Genomic DNA, 17,184 nt, shown 5'->3' on the forward strand with positions numbered 1-17,184 from the left:
AGAAGTGATAATAAAATAAAGAGTATCAGGAAATCAATCCATGTAACTGCTATGAAATTGTCATGACCCAGGTCCTTTGATAAAACTGTTTCAAATGTCCGCTTCCTTTCCAGTTCTTTCAGGAAAGTGACTGTAAATGTACAGAAAATTTGTTTTCTTTCAATTTTTGATGTATGAAAACTTTGCATACCAATCTAGACGCAAGTCTTGCCCAATTTGCAAAGATTCAACTAAAGATGAATGATTAAGTTATAGTGCCTTCAGAAAGTATTCATAACCCTTCACTTTGTTCACATTTTATTATATTGCAGCTTTATGCTAAAATTTTAAATGAACTTTTTCCCTCTTTAAATAATGCTAAACTCCTAAGAATGACAAAGTGAAAATATAATTTTAGTAATTTTTCCAAGTTTATTAAAAATAAAAAAAATGGAAATATCACACTGACACAAGTATTCAGACCCTTTGCTATTGCACTTGAAAAGTGGCTTCTTATTTTATTGATCATCGTTGAGATGTTTCTACATCTTGTTTGGAGTCCACCTGTAGTAAATTCAATTGATTGCACATGATTAGGAAAGCCACATACCTTTCTACATAAAGTCTCACAGAAGACAATGTGTATAAGAGCAAAAAACTAGCCATAAGGTTGAAGGAATTGTCTGCAAAGCTTAAAGACAATATTATGCTGAAGCAAAGACCCAGGGAATTTTACAAAAACAAAATGTCTGAAGCATTGAAGGATGCCACAAGCATAGTAGCCGCCATAATTCTTAAAATAATCAGTATGGAAAAACGTACTATTCGTTAGTATAAACAGTGGTATAAACAACAAAAAGAAGTTGATTGAGTGACAGAGTGTTGTTGAAACTCGAAAGCTCAAGTTCACAAAGTTGCACAGTGCCCGAAATAAAAAAGAAATCACATATCAAAGTCGCCATGAAAAGGCGAGTCGTAGCCCACTGTCTGAGAGTCATATGAAAGCTTATTAGGGTACAGACAAAAAAAATAGACACACAGTGGGAAAAAAGCACGAAATGTCAACTTTAATCTCAAAATTTCCACTTTAATCTCGTAGTTTATTTTGCCATTAAAGTAGAACATCATAAACTTCATCTTAAAATCGTTTAATTTACTAGTTTCTCAAATCCCTTTGTAACTAAAGTAGCATGTTAAATGCTTTGTTCTGTATTTCATTTCCTATGTGCTCTGTGTGTGTGTGAATCACTACCTGCTTCTTAAACGGGCTTTCTCTTTCTCCGACAGGACACATAATCCATTACATTCGTGATATTACAGCTCTCTGAATAATTAAAATACTGAGATGTATACATGATATCTTTTTCATGATGATAGGAATGAAAGCATATTATTAAACATGGGAGGTAATTGTACTTATAAGTACAAACAGTTCTACAAGGAGCACTTGATGGACTGATTGAGTGTGTTTATAGTTCTGGGGATGAAACTTTTTCTAAACCGCAAAGTCCGTACAGGGAAGTCTCTGAAGCGTTTTGCCGTGGCTGAGGCAGCGTGTGCTTCATGCTGTATACCGATAATTCTCTTTCCAATCAGCTGCTGCTATGATTCCCCACTCAGATACAGTGATATAAATACTCCGAGTGGTGCAGTGAGAGTAATATGGAAAAAGATGATCTGCTGTGGCAACCCTTAACGGGAGCAGCTGAAAGAAGAAGATGATGCAGTGAGAGTGAGTAACACTAAAGCAGTTATGGTATTTGGAATACTATGGCTATTCCCTGGACCATTATACTGCTGCAGGTTAATTACAATCAGATGCATTACACTAATAAATAATATGCAGTTAGTTTCAGTGTATTTATAAAGCCGCGTCAGGAATGTGGATCTAAGAAAGAAAGGGTGACCACACAGGAACAGTAGCACTGCTTTGACGCTGGGTGCCGCCAGTCTGCAAAACCGAGCGGAGAAATTGCGTACGCCAGGGTATGAGGTACCGTGGAAATGTGCGTGGCTTTACGCCAAGTTTAGGTTTTATACATCACGATTTGAGCGTGGAAACGTTCATACGTAACATTTCTGTGCGTATGCACCGTTTATACATGAGGCCCCAGGGCGTTCTTTCTTCTTATTGATATTCCAGTTGACTTAGGTAATCCTAAAGGTTTTACCTATGTCTCTAATGGTTTTACTCTTGTTTTTCAGCCTCATGATGGTTCTTTGACTTTCGTTGGCACAGCTCTAATTCTCATGTTGAACAATGGCAACTACAGATTCCAAAGGAAGTCTGTAGGTAGAAGAAAGCACAAATAAAGCAAAGAAAAACACCTCAGTGACTGTCAGTCAGTTATATAACCAACAGCAGCCTCTTATGGAACTCACTATTTGCATTGTTGTCTGCAGTTTGATTGAAATTATGTGCAGCATATAAATAAAATATTGCCTTCTCAAAATTACATTCGCCAGTAAAGTGTGAATAAATATCTAGGTTTGCAAAGTGTTACCGATTTTGGAGCAAAAACATATTTTATAAAGGAAGACTGATACTGCATTTTTGAAGACAATATCATTATATGTGGAAAGTACGAAGATAATTTGACTAATAACTAAGCAGTTCTGATATTATGCAAACGTTATAGTAGATAAATTATATTATACACCTCAAATTATTAAAACATACATTATATATTTCAGGATTTAAGAATGAAGTGGATGTAAAACACTACTGAAATACAGTAATGGAATGCATTTTAAACCAACAATAAAATAATTTAAACAAATTATGTCAAATTAAATAATGCAAAAAAAAAATAAAAATAAAAAAATAAAAAAAACCTGTCCTGTGGTCAAAGGCACAGAGTTAAGTTGGGGAGGCTTTAGGCTTTACTGCTCAGCTGGGGTCTGAGAGAGTGATGAAATGTCATTCTATTCATACTGATCTTTCACGCAGTTGGGAGGTGTCTTTGATATTTATTAACAGGGAACAGTCCAAATATCACATATCAAAAAGAATTCATTACAAAACAGGTCCTCTCAAGAAAATCTGCCTATGTTGAAAAAGTATCTCAAGTGGTCAAACATTCATGCTACAGTCAAGTTTCTCCAACTGTGTTTATTTAAAACAGTTAAGATTTTACAGAACTGTTTTTTGGTTTATTATATTCCAAATTCATACATGGTGGTTTTTAACAAGTAAAACATATTAAACTTGTAGTTTCCTTATTTAAAATGCATAAAATATATTTAATGTGGCTTTTCCCTGAAAACCACAAACTGTTTAGAAAAGATAAAGAATGACAGCAGCATTATTTCATTGGAAAAGTGAAATTTAATATAGGAGCACTGAAAAATTCTATTTAATATAACATTTTAGAAACACAGATCGGGTCACCAATGTCAAAATTTTGTTCATTTTGTTATTAACCAAAAAACATATGTGAAAGATGTCACAATGCAAAGTATCAAATAAAAAAGCACCACAAATAGATTCCAATCCATCATCCACCCCTTCTAATTTCCCCTCCCAGTCCCTGGCTAAATGAGACCTTGTAACTATAAGGCTTAATGTACCAGTACCAATCAGCAGTCTTTAAATCTCACTCATGTGCTACTGCCGAAGCCATTCATGAAATTACTACTAGTGTCAAGATCATCCCACCACATCTCTCTCTAGAGGTTCCAGGTAATCCCTTCAAGCCATAATTTCTACTAAAAGAGACAAGCACCAAGGTACATAAGTTTTGTAATATCTACATGGTGAGACTGAAAAGTCTGCAATGTGCACTTTAATCATGTCTAAACTGTTTGATTTCTAACTTTAAACTGCTATTTCTCTAAGATTATAAAAAACAATTCTAGTAATCCCCGAGTCTTATTCTCGACGATCGATCGTCTGCTAAACCCAGGTAACTCAAAGGAATGCCTCCAAAGTACTTCCAGTAAAACCTGTGAGGCTATTGCTGTATTTTTCAATCAAAAAATTAATGATATTAGAAATAACATAGTATATCTCCCCAACACTAAGGATCCTCCTAAACCCCAGTACTCTGTTACAAACAAATTAAATTCTTTCACCAGGATAGATTTACCTGATTTACATAAAATAATTTCTCAACTGAAACCCTCCACCTGCGTCCTTGACCCAGTACCAACAAGTTTTTTTCAAAGAAGTATCGGGCGTGCTAATTGATAATATTCTTGACATAGTAAATTCGTCATTAGATACGGGGGTCTTCCCAGACTGTCAAGACTGCTGTAGTTAAACCCCTACTTAAGAAAAATAATCTTGACCCCTCTGTTCTTAAAAATTTTAAACTCATCTCTAACCTGCCTTTCTTAAGTAAAATTCTAGAGAAGGCAGTCATTATGCAGTTAAATGACCACCTCAATAAACATGCTATTCTTGAAAAGTTTCAGTTGGGTTTTAGAACAAATCACGGTACAGAAACTGAACTTGTTAAAGTAGTAAATGACTTGCGGGTAAATGCAGACAGAGGCCATTTATCTGTTCTCATCCTCTTAGATCTAAGTGCTGCATTTGACACCATTGATCACAATATTCTTAGAAATCGCCTTAGTCAATGGGTGGGCCTCTCTGGCAGTGTCTTAAATTGGTTTGAATCCTACCTGGTAGGGAGAAACTTCTTTGTTAGTTGTGGTAATTACAACTCAAAGACACATGATATCCTATATGGTGTTCCACAAGGCTCTATTCTGGGTCCGCTGCTTTTCTCAATCTACATGCTTCTGTTAGGTCAGATTATCTCAGGGCACAACGTGAGCTACCACAGCTATGCTGATGACACACAGCTGTATTTATCAATACAACCTGATGACCCCAATTCTCTTGACTTACTAACACAATGTCTTACTTGTATTTCTGAATGGATGAATAGTAATTTTCTAAAGCTAAATAAAGAGAAAACTGAAATTTTAGTGATTGGTAATAATGGATACAATGAGGCTATTAGAAACAAACTGGATGCATTAGGATTAAAAGTCAAGACGGAGGTAAAAAGCTTAGGGGTAACTGTTGACTGTAATCTGAATTTTAAATCGCATATTCATCAGACCACTAGGACAGCATTTTTTCACTTATGAAACATAGCAAAAGTTAGACCTCTTATATCATTGAAAGATGCTAAGAAATTAGTTCACGCGTTTTTTTTTCAGTCGACTAGATTACTGTAACGCACTCCTCTCAGGACTACCCAAAAAAGACATAAACCGTTTGCAACTAGTGCAGAATGCAGCTGCTAGAATCCTAACTAGGAAAAGAAAATCTGAGCACATTTCTCCAGTTTTGAAGTCACTACACTGGTTACCTGTGTCATTCAGGATTGACTTTAAAATTCTGCTTATGGTTTATAAAGCCTTAAATAATCGTGTCCCATCTTATATATCGGAATGTCTAACATCTTATATTCCAAATCGTAACCTTAGATCCTCAAATGAGTGTCTCCTTACAATTCCAAGAGCAAAACTTAAAAGAAGTGGTGAGGCGGCCTTCTGCTGTTATGCACCTAAAACCTGGAATAGCCTGCCAATAGGAAATAGCCAGGCTAATACAGTGGAGCATTTTTAAAAAACTGCTAAAAACACATTATTTTAACATGGCTTTCTCATAACTTTACTTTGATTTAATCCTGATACTCTGTATATCCAATTCATTATAATAACTATTCATGATGGCTCTAAAATCCGTACTAACCCCTACTCTCTCTTCTGTTTCCGGTTTCTTTGTGGTGGTGGTGGCGCAACTCAAAGCACCGCGATGTTCCAACATTAATGGATTAAAAGCCAGAAGTCTGCTTGACCATCATCATCAAGTCCTTCCGTGAGAACCTCAAATACAAAGAGGACTATTTCATTTATGCTAGGTAGAATGCCCAGAGGGGACTGAGCGGTCTCGTGGCCTGGAACCCTTGCAGATTTTATTTTTTTCTCCAGCCGTCTGGAGTTTTTTTTTGTTTTTTCTGTCCTCCCTGGCCATCGGACCTTACTGTTATTCTATGTTAACTAATGTTGTCTTATTTTAATTTCTTACTTTGTCTTTTATTTTTCTTTTCTTCATTATGTAAAGCACTTTGAGCTACTTTTCTGTATGAAAATGTGCTATATAAATAAATGTTGTTGTTGTTAAACTGTAGAGGAAAGGGGTAAATCAAGGAAAAATGAGACTTTGTCCCAAACATTATGGAGGGCATTATAATAGTGTAAAAGATTAAAAGAAATAAAACTGTACATATGGCCTATGCAAAAGGATATTACAAAAGACTTGAGGCTATAATTGCTGCAAATGGGGCAGGAACCAATATTTTCAGTTTTGAATTTCCAAGTACTTTTCATTTATAATGAAAGTGATTATGATCAACCAAAATGTAAGCATCCTTACAAGTGTTTAAGATTTTAAAAAACACATTGTGGGGAGCATGTGTGTGTATGTGCATTAAGAGGATGCCCTAATAACTACCTTTCATAACCATATATTGGTAAATACTAAGAAAGCAAAGAGTAGACAAAAAAAGTCTTTATTAAACAAAGATAACCAAAAAGAGGGATACATACCGGTTGAAAAGATACATATTAGCTCTAAGTATAGAAATAGTGTTACAGTAATCCCTCGCTACTTCGCGGTTCACTTTTCACGGATTCATGACTTCGCGGATTTTATATGTAAGCATATATAAATACATAACGCGGATTTTTCACTGCTTCGCGGGTTTCTGCGGACAATGGGTCTTTTTACTTGCTTCCTCAGTTGGTTTGCCCAGTTGATTTCATACAAGAGATGCTATTGGCGGATGGCTGAGAAGCTACCCAATCAGAGCACGCAGTTAAGTTCCTGTGTGCTGCTGATTGGCTCAGCGACGGAGTGTTGCATTAACCAGGAAGTCTCATCTCACTCATTCATCATTAACGTGCTAATGCTTCAGGGGCCGTGTCCAAGCACTAACAGAAGATGCAAATGATTGCAGAAAAGGTAAAAGTTTTGGATATGTTGAAGGAAGGGAACAGCTACACCGTTGCAGGACATCAATTCTTTTTATTTAAAAAGGAGGAAAAGCATATAAGATCTACGGCCGCAGTGTCCTTTAACCAGGGTGCAAAATGAGTTGCAAGTGGACGTGATAAGGCAGTAGTCTGGATGGAATCTGCTTTAGGAATCTTTGCAACAAGGTCGACGACGTCATGACCACCTACAAGCTGCTACGTGTACTTCGCTATACAGTAAGTGTAAACTTATCTACCGATTTCATATTGCTTAGCAGTTGTCCATGTTTTTAATAGAGTAAATGGTGGGTTGTAAGCAATACAGGGAGGGTTTAAAAACCTCCAAATACACGTTAAATAATTAAATAAATATAGTGTCCCTACTTCGCGGAAATTCAGTTATCGCGGTCGGCCTTGGAACCTATCTCCCGCGATAAGTGAGGGATTACTGTATACATTTACTCTGATTCCCACTAACATTACATTCTGGGTAAAGATCCAAAGAAATTCACTGTGACAAATATAGAAAAATAGAGGATACCAGAATGGGCAAATATTTTTTCCACAGCCATGTATGCTGAATGGAATCCATGAAGTTTTGCCACCTTTAGTGTTTCCTCGATGGTTTCATTCTCTTTTACTGAGAGAGCTAGGCATATTTGCCTCCTGTTGGGTTGCTTTGCCACTAGCATTCTGGGGGAGAATTACTTCCTTCTGACCATGCTGTAACTCCCTATTTCATGCTGGTGATCCCACTGAAAGTCACACTGTACACAAAATGACTACTTCCTGCAATTGCAAACATGTTTCTCTCTTTCTGTCTTTCATCTTCTTGATGTCAGACTTCTGTCTGTATGTGGCAGCATGTAAAAAGATAACCATAATGGTCTGACTACTAAGACCTGAGTAACACCAGTTTCTAACTTCAGAACTTAATGATGGAACACTAACACCAATTTTCTGTACATACTGAAATCATTTTTATAATTACAGTGCAACTGTCAATTCTAAAGTATAGTATAGTAACTAAAAAGCATCAAAGCCGGTATTTAAATATGACAACATTATAACTGTACTGTGAAGTACTGACAACTAAAGTTAATACATTTTCTGCACTGTAACCAGTAAGAACAGCACATGGAAACTTCAAGTAAATTGTAATGAGTGAAGTAGAACTGAAGCTGTGTGGCAGCAAAGTGGAAGCTACTTTTTCCAAGTACTTCATGCAAAAATGTGAATTTGAAATAGATCTACAACTGAGTATATTAGTAGCTCTGATCTTTTTCTTTCAATAATGGTCTGAAAAATGACACTTTCAGTAAATTAGGAATTGTGTCAGTCAAAAGCAATATATTTATAATATTAAGAATGGGTTGCTGCAGCAAGTTATTGTGCTCTTCAGTTGTTTCTTGGAATTGGCAGGTTAAGTTAAGCTTTTCTGTTTTGTTAAAAAGTTAACATTTTTAAGACAGTGTCCACAAGAAGAGATATGGTTTGATAGCACAATATCAAGTTTGTAAGATGACTGTGTAAATGTAAGATCTTGCAAATTTTATCATCGAAGAAGTTAATAAAATCTGTGCTGCTGATGTCCAAAGGGATTTTTTCATAGAGATTCAAATTTCCCATTTCTTAAATTAGCAATTCTTCTAAAAAGTACACAAGGGTTATTTCTGTTTCATCTATTAGCCTGGAATATTATTTAGAGCAGGCCAGAAAAATATCTTCTTTATACTAATTCACAATGACCGTCTCTGCAGTTCAAATGACCTATAACTTTAGCACTGTTCAACTATGCCCTAGGTTTAGGAATATTAGTTCAAGGGCCCACTTGCTCTTATCGAACAAGGTCAGTTTCTTTGTGCTCTAATTATTTTTGTTTGTGTCACTGTATGGAATAACTAAGCTACGCGCAATGCATTAGTTAGGATATACACATCTTAAGGTGATGAAATATATCATACTTGGATACACAGTTTGTACTAACAACCCATAGAATCTTGTTGAGCAGTATCACAGGTAGCAGATACTTTTCACAGTATATATGTACTTACAGTGCATCTGGAAAGTATTCACAGCACATCACTTTTTCCACATTTTGTTATGTTACAGCCTTATTCCAAAATGGATTAAATTCATATTTTTCGTCAGAATTCTACACACAACACCCCATAATGACAATGTGAAAAAAAGTTTACCTGAGGTTTTTGCAAATTTAGTAAAAATAAAAAACTGAGAAATCACATGTACATACTGTAAGTATTCAGAGCCTTTGCTCAATACTTTGTCGATGCACCTTTGGCAGCAATTACAGCCTCAAGTCTTTTTGAATATGATGCCACAAGCTTGGCACACCTATCCTTGGCCAGTTTCGCCCATTCCTCTTTGCAGCACCTCTCAAGCTCCATCAGGTTGGATGGGAAGCGTCGGTGCACAGCCATTTTAAGATCTCTCCAGAGATGTTCAATCGGATTCAAGTCTGGGCTCTGGCTGGGCCACTCAAGGACATTCACAGAGTTGTCCTGAAGCTACTCCTTTGATATCTTGGATGAGTGCATAGGGTCGTTGTCCTGCTGAAAGATGAACTGTCGCCCCAGTTTGAGGTCAAGAGCGCTCTGGAGCAGGTTTTCATCCAGGATGTCTCTGTACATTGCTGCAGTCATCTTTCCCTTTATCCTGACTAGTCCCCCAGTCCCTGCCGCTGAAAAACATCCCCACAGTATGATGCTGCCACCACCATGCTTCACTGTAGGGATGGTAATGGCCTGGTGATGAGCGGTGCCTGGTTTCCTCCAAACGTGACGCCTGGCATTCACACCAAAGTGTTCAACCTTTGTCTCATCAGACCAGAGAATTTTGTTTCTCATGGTCTGAGAGTCCTTCAGGTGCCTTTTGGCAAACTCCAGGCGGGCTGCCATGTGCCTTTTACTAAGGCGTGGCTTCCGTCTGGCCACTATACCATACAGGCCTGATTGGTAGATTGCTGCAGAGATGGTTGTCCTTCTGGAAGGTTCTCCTCTCTGCACAGAGGACCTCTGGAGCTCTGACAGAGTGACCATCGGGTTCTTGATCACCTCCCTGAGTAAAGCCCTTCTCCCCTGATCGCTCAGTTTAGATGGCCGGCCAGCTCTAGGAAGAGCCCTGGTGGTTTCGAACTTCTTCCACTTACGGATGATGGAGGCCACTGTGCTCATTGGGACCTTCAAAACAGCAGAAATGTTTCTGTAACCTTCCCCAGATTTGTGCCTCGAGACAATCCTGTCTCGGAGGTCTACAGACAATTCCTTTGACTTCATGCTTGGTTTGTGCTCTGACATGAACTGTCAATTGTGGGACCTTAGGTTTGTGCCTTTCCAAATCATGTCCAATCAACTGAATTTACCACAGGTGGACTCCAATTAAACTGCAGAAACATCTCAAGGATGATCAGGGGAAACAGGATGCACCTGAGCTCAATTTTGAGCTTCATGGCAAAGGCTGAATACTTATGTACATGTGCTTTCTCAATTTTTTTATTTTTAATAAATTTGCAAAAATCTCAAGTAAACTTTTTTCATGTTGTCATTATGGGGTGTTGTGTGTAGAATTCTGAGGAAAAAATGAATTTAATCCATTTTGGAATAAGGCTGTAACATAACAAAATGTGGAAAAAATGATGCGCTGTGAATACTTTCCGGATGCACTGTAGATGCTATGTGTGCTATGAGAGAAATGGCTATTTCATCAAGCGGTTTGAGGTAATTTGCATTAAGTGAATTTGCCACCCTGCCACAAAACAGAACTGAACCTTTAGTTTGTTAACAGCAGAAAAAAGAAGCATGTTATTTCAAGTATAAAGAAGTGCTTCCAGCCAATGTTAACACTGTCAGTATTACAGTATCACAGTGTCAGCAATCCCTGTCACTTTCTGCTATACACTGCCAAAATAATAACACTAACAGCTACATGAGGCTCCTGTTTATAGTTTATCTCTAAAAGCCTCTGGCTTGTGAAGGGACACACCTTCTCTTGCCATTCAAACATCTACACTCCTCTGGTCTATGAAATACATGCACACAGCTACCTTTCTGACCAGCCTATGAGAAGATGGTTGTCAGTTGCTACAGTATGTTCTCACAAACTATAACCATTCACATACTTGGATGTAAATGTTTAGATTAAGCTGGCTTGCATACTTTTTACATATCATGTAAAAATTCACAATATGTTTACACAACCATCAAAAAAAAAAACAAAAAAAAAAAAAAAAAAAAAGCAGGCATGATAACTCCATGAAATTTGAACATATCGGCACCAAAATGCATGTGAAACATTCATTTAGTTATTAAAGATCAGTTTGAGATATCAAGACACTTCAACTTATGCATAAAAACTGAGCACCAGAGCTTCCAAATACATTATGTGATACGTTAACTTCTCTATTTGTTGGTTGTGTCCCCTTGAAATCTGCATGTTCAGATCATGCATCCTACTTCCTGTGCAGACTCATCATATCCCTGTATGTAGACCGATGTCATTCTTTGCCAATTAAAAGACTACAGCAAAGGCTTCCTGCCAATAAGAGGCTAGGTTATCAACATTCAACTGCGAACCAGAGGATTATCTGTAATCCAGTAAAGCCAATCTGACTACTGGACATTATATGTGGCAGTTTCAAGATGTATAAACTGTCAGTGGTGTAGAAAACATGCATAACTTTTTGTGACCTTGTAATTTATAGGAACCATGGCACTTTTCAACAGCACTAGAGATAAAAAAAATGGTGATTCAGAGCAAAGAGTTTCCTCTATATCTCAGTTTTTTTTCATCTGAGAAGGAGTGTGCTTTGCATTGCAAGGGGATCGCAATTTAGATATTATTAGTAACTGCCTATCTAACTTTTACTTGGAATAAGAGCGCATCAATTGTTTTTCATTTACAATGAAATTCAGTTTTATCTTATTATACTGCTGTTTGCTTTGCCTTTAAAGCTGATACACATCAGGTATCCTTTTCATGCACAAAAAGCAATGCTTTCATGCTTTAACTAAGCAATGTTTTTATTTATAAGAGAAAGCCATGTCATCTTTTAATTACATGTTACAACAAGTTGGCTCAGAATTGTCCAGAAACACTGCAGAGTTTTGCGTAGGTTTTATGCTGTGTGTTTTATTTTTCAGTTAGTTTGTTACTAGGGGGCTTCGCCCCCAGCTCGCTTCGCTCGCCAACCCCCGTGTTTGGTTAATCTGATATACAATGTACATTTTTTTTTCTTTGGAATTGTTTCAATTTCATTATTTGCACTTTTACTTTAAAGCTTCATTAAAAACAATTTTGTTTGGAGACACATTGTGACAATGCCCGTAAGTGAATATTGTTTCTGTTTCTCTAATAAATACTCTGATTTATAATAAATGCTATTCTGACGGTAAACTGTAAACATTTTAATACGAATGGCATATCACAATCTCCTCTGGTGTGTAATGTTATTTGTGGAATATATACATAACCTTTCTTTTTTGCCTGTTAAAATTTGCATCGCTTCTCCGTGATCATCAATATACACCTGACCAAATTGTGTATTCATTGAGATTTAACTTGTTGTTGCTTTAACTGTTCCGGGACCACAGATTCTCAAGTTGTATGGTCCATTATTGTGTAAATCGCCGTTTTGTGCATTGAATGATGCAAATGCGAAAAGACTTTGTTGTTTACTCTTTGCCTTTTATTTCTGACCCTGATTTGTCCTGCTAGTTTTTTCAATTACACCTGGCTCTGATGATTAATCACCTTTTGTTTGCGGTAATGCAATCTTTTCTATCTTTTCTTTGATACTGTAGCGAATGACATGATAAAGTGTCACAAAAGTCTTACTTGAACAATCGCAGACTTCCTAACCCCAAACACAACTTTCTAGCACCCTCTCCAACGCCCCCCCATACCGCATTAATCAATACCCCGCTATCAGTCTTCCGTGCTGTACTCCGCCCTCCCTCCATCGGACCTAACAGTCACTTAAAACCAAACAGCTCTCAACCTGGCTGGGACGCTACAATACTTTTGGATTTTACTGCTTTCATATTCTGTACCTTTCTCTGCATGTGTATCGCGCCATCATTTGTTGGAGACTTTGGAATTCCACTGCTTTCATAATCTCTTATCTGCTTTTTTCACGTTTCACTCTGGGGCAGGGGGCTGGATCCTCTTTTTTGTGTGTCTGTGTCGTCATCTATGGGCGCATTGCCTCATTTCTTATTTACGTTAGTTGAGCTCCTTTGTTTTTGAGCTGTGATGCGTTGTAGGCGCTTATTTATGTCAGTTGAGCTCCTTTGCTTTTGAGCCGTGGTGGGTTTGACCATGCTGTGGTTTGTGGACGTCTCGGGACTCCGTACTTTGTGAGATTTGACTGTGGGGCGGGACGCCGAGGCCTCTTGCGTTTGTAAGTACTCATATTATTGTATTACTGTAATGTGATGATTCACATATGCTGTGGAGTCTGGATCTCTGGGGGGTGTGCCTGCGGTGTGTTAAACGCCTCCACTTGGTATTCGCTGAAATTTTTATATTTTCCCCCGTGCTTTTCCCATTGTCTTTTCTCAGAAGGCTATTTATATCGATTTGCATATTCAAAGAGGCATAATTCTGGGAGGAGTTGGGGCGGGACAGAAGGCGCACGCACGTGCGTTACTTCTTCACGCTGATCGGGATATATGTAGTGGAAGAACATGAAAGTTTGCGTACGTACAGATTCCTGCATCTGGATTTTTCTGTGTGTACGCACATTCCCGCTTTTGTGCTTACGCCATGTTATAGTGCGAGTTCTACGCACGGCGTTATACATGAGGCCCCAGGTGTTTAGTCTAACATACCCAGCATTCACTGCAACTAGTCTGTGACTTGCCCCGACAAAATCAAACAGGTTTGGTTTTGTCTTTTGGGGTGGGCTCTGTGGGCATAAGAGGTGAAAACCAATGAATGCTCATCCAGAAGTATAATGCATATAAAATGCAGCGACAAAGAATAAGGAATGTGGATATTTTAGACCTCACAATCAAAGCAAAAGCCAGTCTGAACTGAGTTTTACATATCCCAACACAGGAAAAAAAGAGCAGAGACTGCAAATGAACTTGCCATACCTATTAAAACTTTGCATGGCACTGGATCTGTGAGGCAACACATTATAGTTTGTCAGAAAGAGTACTGAGCACGACTGTGCTGGAAAGTCAAATATACAGTTGAGCAATTTGACATGCCCAGCGATTTCAGATTGTTTAAATTGACATAGTCCAGCAATGAGAACAACTGAAATCAGTAAGTTAACAAACACTATGACTAGAAGTTGCATACTGTAACACTGGCCAAAGGAAGAGAAGGGGCATATACAGTGCATCTGGAAAGTATTCACAGTGCATCACTTTTTCCACATTTTGTTATGTTACAGCCTTATTCCAAAATGGATTTAATTCATTTTTTTCCTCAGAATTCTACACACAACACCCCATAATGACAATGTGAAAAAAGTTTACTTGAGATTTTTGCAAATTTATTAAAAATAAAAAAATTGAGAAAGCACATGTACATAAGTATTCACAGCCTTTGTCCTGAAGCTCAAAATTGAGCTCAGGTGCATCCTGTTTCCCCTGATCATCCTCGAGATGTTTCTGCAGTTTAATTGGAGTCCACCTGTGGTAAATTCAGTTGATTGGACATGATTTGGAAAGGCACACACCTAAGGTCCCACAATTGACAGTTCATGTCAGAGCACAAACCAAGCATGAAGTCAAAGGATTTGTCTGTAGGCCTCCGAGACAGGATTGTCTCGAGGCACAAATCTGGGGAAGGTTATAGAAACATTTCTGCTGTTTTGAAGGTCCCAATGAGCACAGTGGCCTCCATCATCCGTAAGTGGAAGAAGTTCGAAACCACCAGGACTCTTCCTAGAGCTGGCCGGCCATCTAAACTGAGCGATCGGGGAAGAAGGGCCTTAGTCAGGGAGGTGACCAAAAACCCGATGGTCACTCTGTCAGAGCTCCAGAGGTCCTCTGTGGAGAGAGGAGAACCTTCCAGAAGGACAACCATCTCTGCAGCAATCTACCAATCAGGCCTGTGTGGTAGAGTGGCCAGACGGAAGCCACTCTTTAGTAAAAGGCACATGGCAGCCCACCTGGAGTTTGCCAAAAGGCACCTGAAGGACTCTCAGACCATGAGAAAGAAAATTCTCTGGTCTGATGAAACAAAGATTGAACTCTTTGGTGTGAATGCCAGGGGTCACGTTTGGAGGAAACCAGGCACCGCTCATCACCAGGCCAATACCATCCCTACAGTGAAGCATGGTGGTGGCAGCATCATACTGTGGAGATGTTTTTCAGCGGTAGGAACTGGGAGACTAGTCAGGATAAAGGGAAAGATTACTGCAGCAATGTACAGAGACATCCTGGATGAAAACCTGCTCCAGAGCGATCTTGACCTCAGACTGGGGCGACGGTTCATCTTCCAGCAGGACAACGACCCTAAGCACACAGCCAAGATATCAAAGGAGTGGCTTCAGGACAACTCTGTGAATGTCCTTGAGTGGCCCAGCCAGATCCCAAACTTGAATCCAATTGAACATCTCTGGAGAGATCTTAAAATGGCTGTGAACCGACGCTTCCCATCCAACCTGATGGAGCTTGAGAGGTGCTGCAAAGAGGAATGGGCGAAACTGGCCGAGGATAGGTGTGCCAAGCTTGTGGCATCATATTCAAAAAGACCTGAGGCTGTAATTGCTGCCAAAGGTGCATCGACAAAGTATTGAGCAAAGGCTATGAATACTTATGTACATGTGATTTCTCAGTGTTTTTAATAAATTTGCAAAAACCTCAAGTAAACTTTTTTCACGTTGTCATTATGGGGTGTTGTGTGTAGAATTCAGAGGAAAAAAATTAATTTAATCCATTTTGGAATAAGGCTGTAACATAACAAAATGTGGAAAAAGTGATGCGCTGTATGCACTTGTACGGTTTATTAAATTCACTTTTGTAAAGAACATTTGAATAAGAAAATAAGGAGGCTTGCTGATGCTCACTTGCTTTCTCACAAACTGTTTCTAACAATGGTTCGACATTTTTGTGCAGTTTTGTTGCAAGACATCTAGCCTTTGAAGCTTTTATCAGAACCAAGCCACCTCAACACGGATTCATAGTCAAAAAAATTAAAAATTTGCCCATGTTGTTGTTGTACCAGAAAATATTGAATGAAATTAATATGTTGCCTTCACAGCTGTTTATTTCAAGAAGTTAAGTGAACATTAAAAGTCAAACTAAGTTCTAAATTTATCCAATGACTGAGTGTTTAGTCCTTTCCTACTTAGTCTATATGGGAGTGTTACTGGGCTAGCATTAGTCTGCAAGGTGTATAAAAAAAAAACTTTTCAGGGAGTGCGTATTCATTGCAAAATACAGGTTCTGCAGTTAAAAAAAAAAATTGTACGGTGGGTGGTACACAGTGTTGGGGGGGTAATGCATTAAAAGTAATGTGCGTTACATAGTCAGATTATAGTTGCCCCTCCATATTTGCAAATTTGACATTTTATAGGCTTGGTTATTTGCGAGATGGCTGTGAACAATTAAATGGTAATATCTGTGGAGCTTGCCGAAAGATCACAGAAACACGCAGATGGAGCATAATCCAAAAATATATAAACAATACTGAAAATAATCTTTATCACATAAAATCATACGGTATATAAATATTAGTGTTATTTAATATCAATTTGTGTGTTTACTATATCATTAATATTAAAAGTTATTTCTGAAAAAATAAATAAACGAAAAGAAAAAAAAACAAAACACTGCTATCTCTGCCAAGGTACCTAATATCTTCACTGTTCCTTTTAGTTATTCAGCAGATCTGAACATTTCCTCACACTCCTGTATCCCACTCTGCTATTGCTCACTTTCTCTCATTTGTTAACCCCTACTCGCTTTCCTTTCTCTCAATTTCTTTTTCACCCTTGTTACCTTCCCCTTCCCTTTTCATCTGTGTGGTCACCTCCAGTTGATGCCATCCACTTGCCAAGACACTATACAGCAATCAGCTCATTAAGGTGAGTGGCATGTGGGTGCTGCCGCCATCTCCGGTTAACCAGCAAGATAACAAAAAAAAAAAAAAAAGCTAAGAGCACTTAATAAATTAAACCATATAAATATCCTGCTGTGACATGAACCACCAACAGTTTGGGGGCGGGGGGTCAAG

General features: G+C 38.3%; 1 protein-coding gene across 2 annotated transcripts in view; it reads right to left on the reverse strand.

The window, feature by feature from the left end:
- LOC114649480 (serine/threonine-protein phosphatase 2B catalytic subunit gamma isoform-like) overlaps nucleotides 1–17,184 on the reverse strand; it is a 240,364-nt gene that overhangs the window by 100,515 nt on the left and 122,665 nt on the right. The window lies entirely within an intron of this gene.

This window comes from Erpetoichthys calabaricus, chromosome 1, assembly GCF_900747795.2.
Source record: "Erpetoichthys calabaricus chromosome 1, fErpCal1.3, whole genome shotgun sequence".
Classification (NCBI taxonomy): Eukaryota; Metazoa; Chordata; class Cladistia; order Polypteriformes; family Polypteridae; genus Erpetoichthys; species Erpetoichthys calabaricus.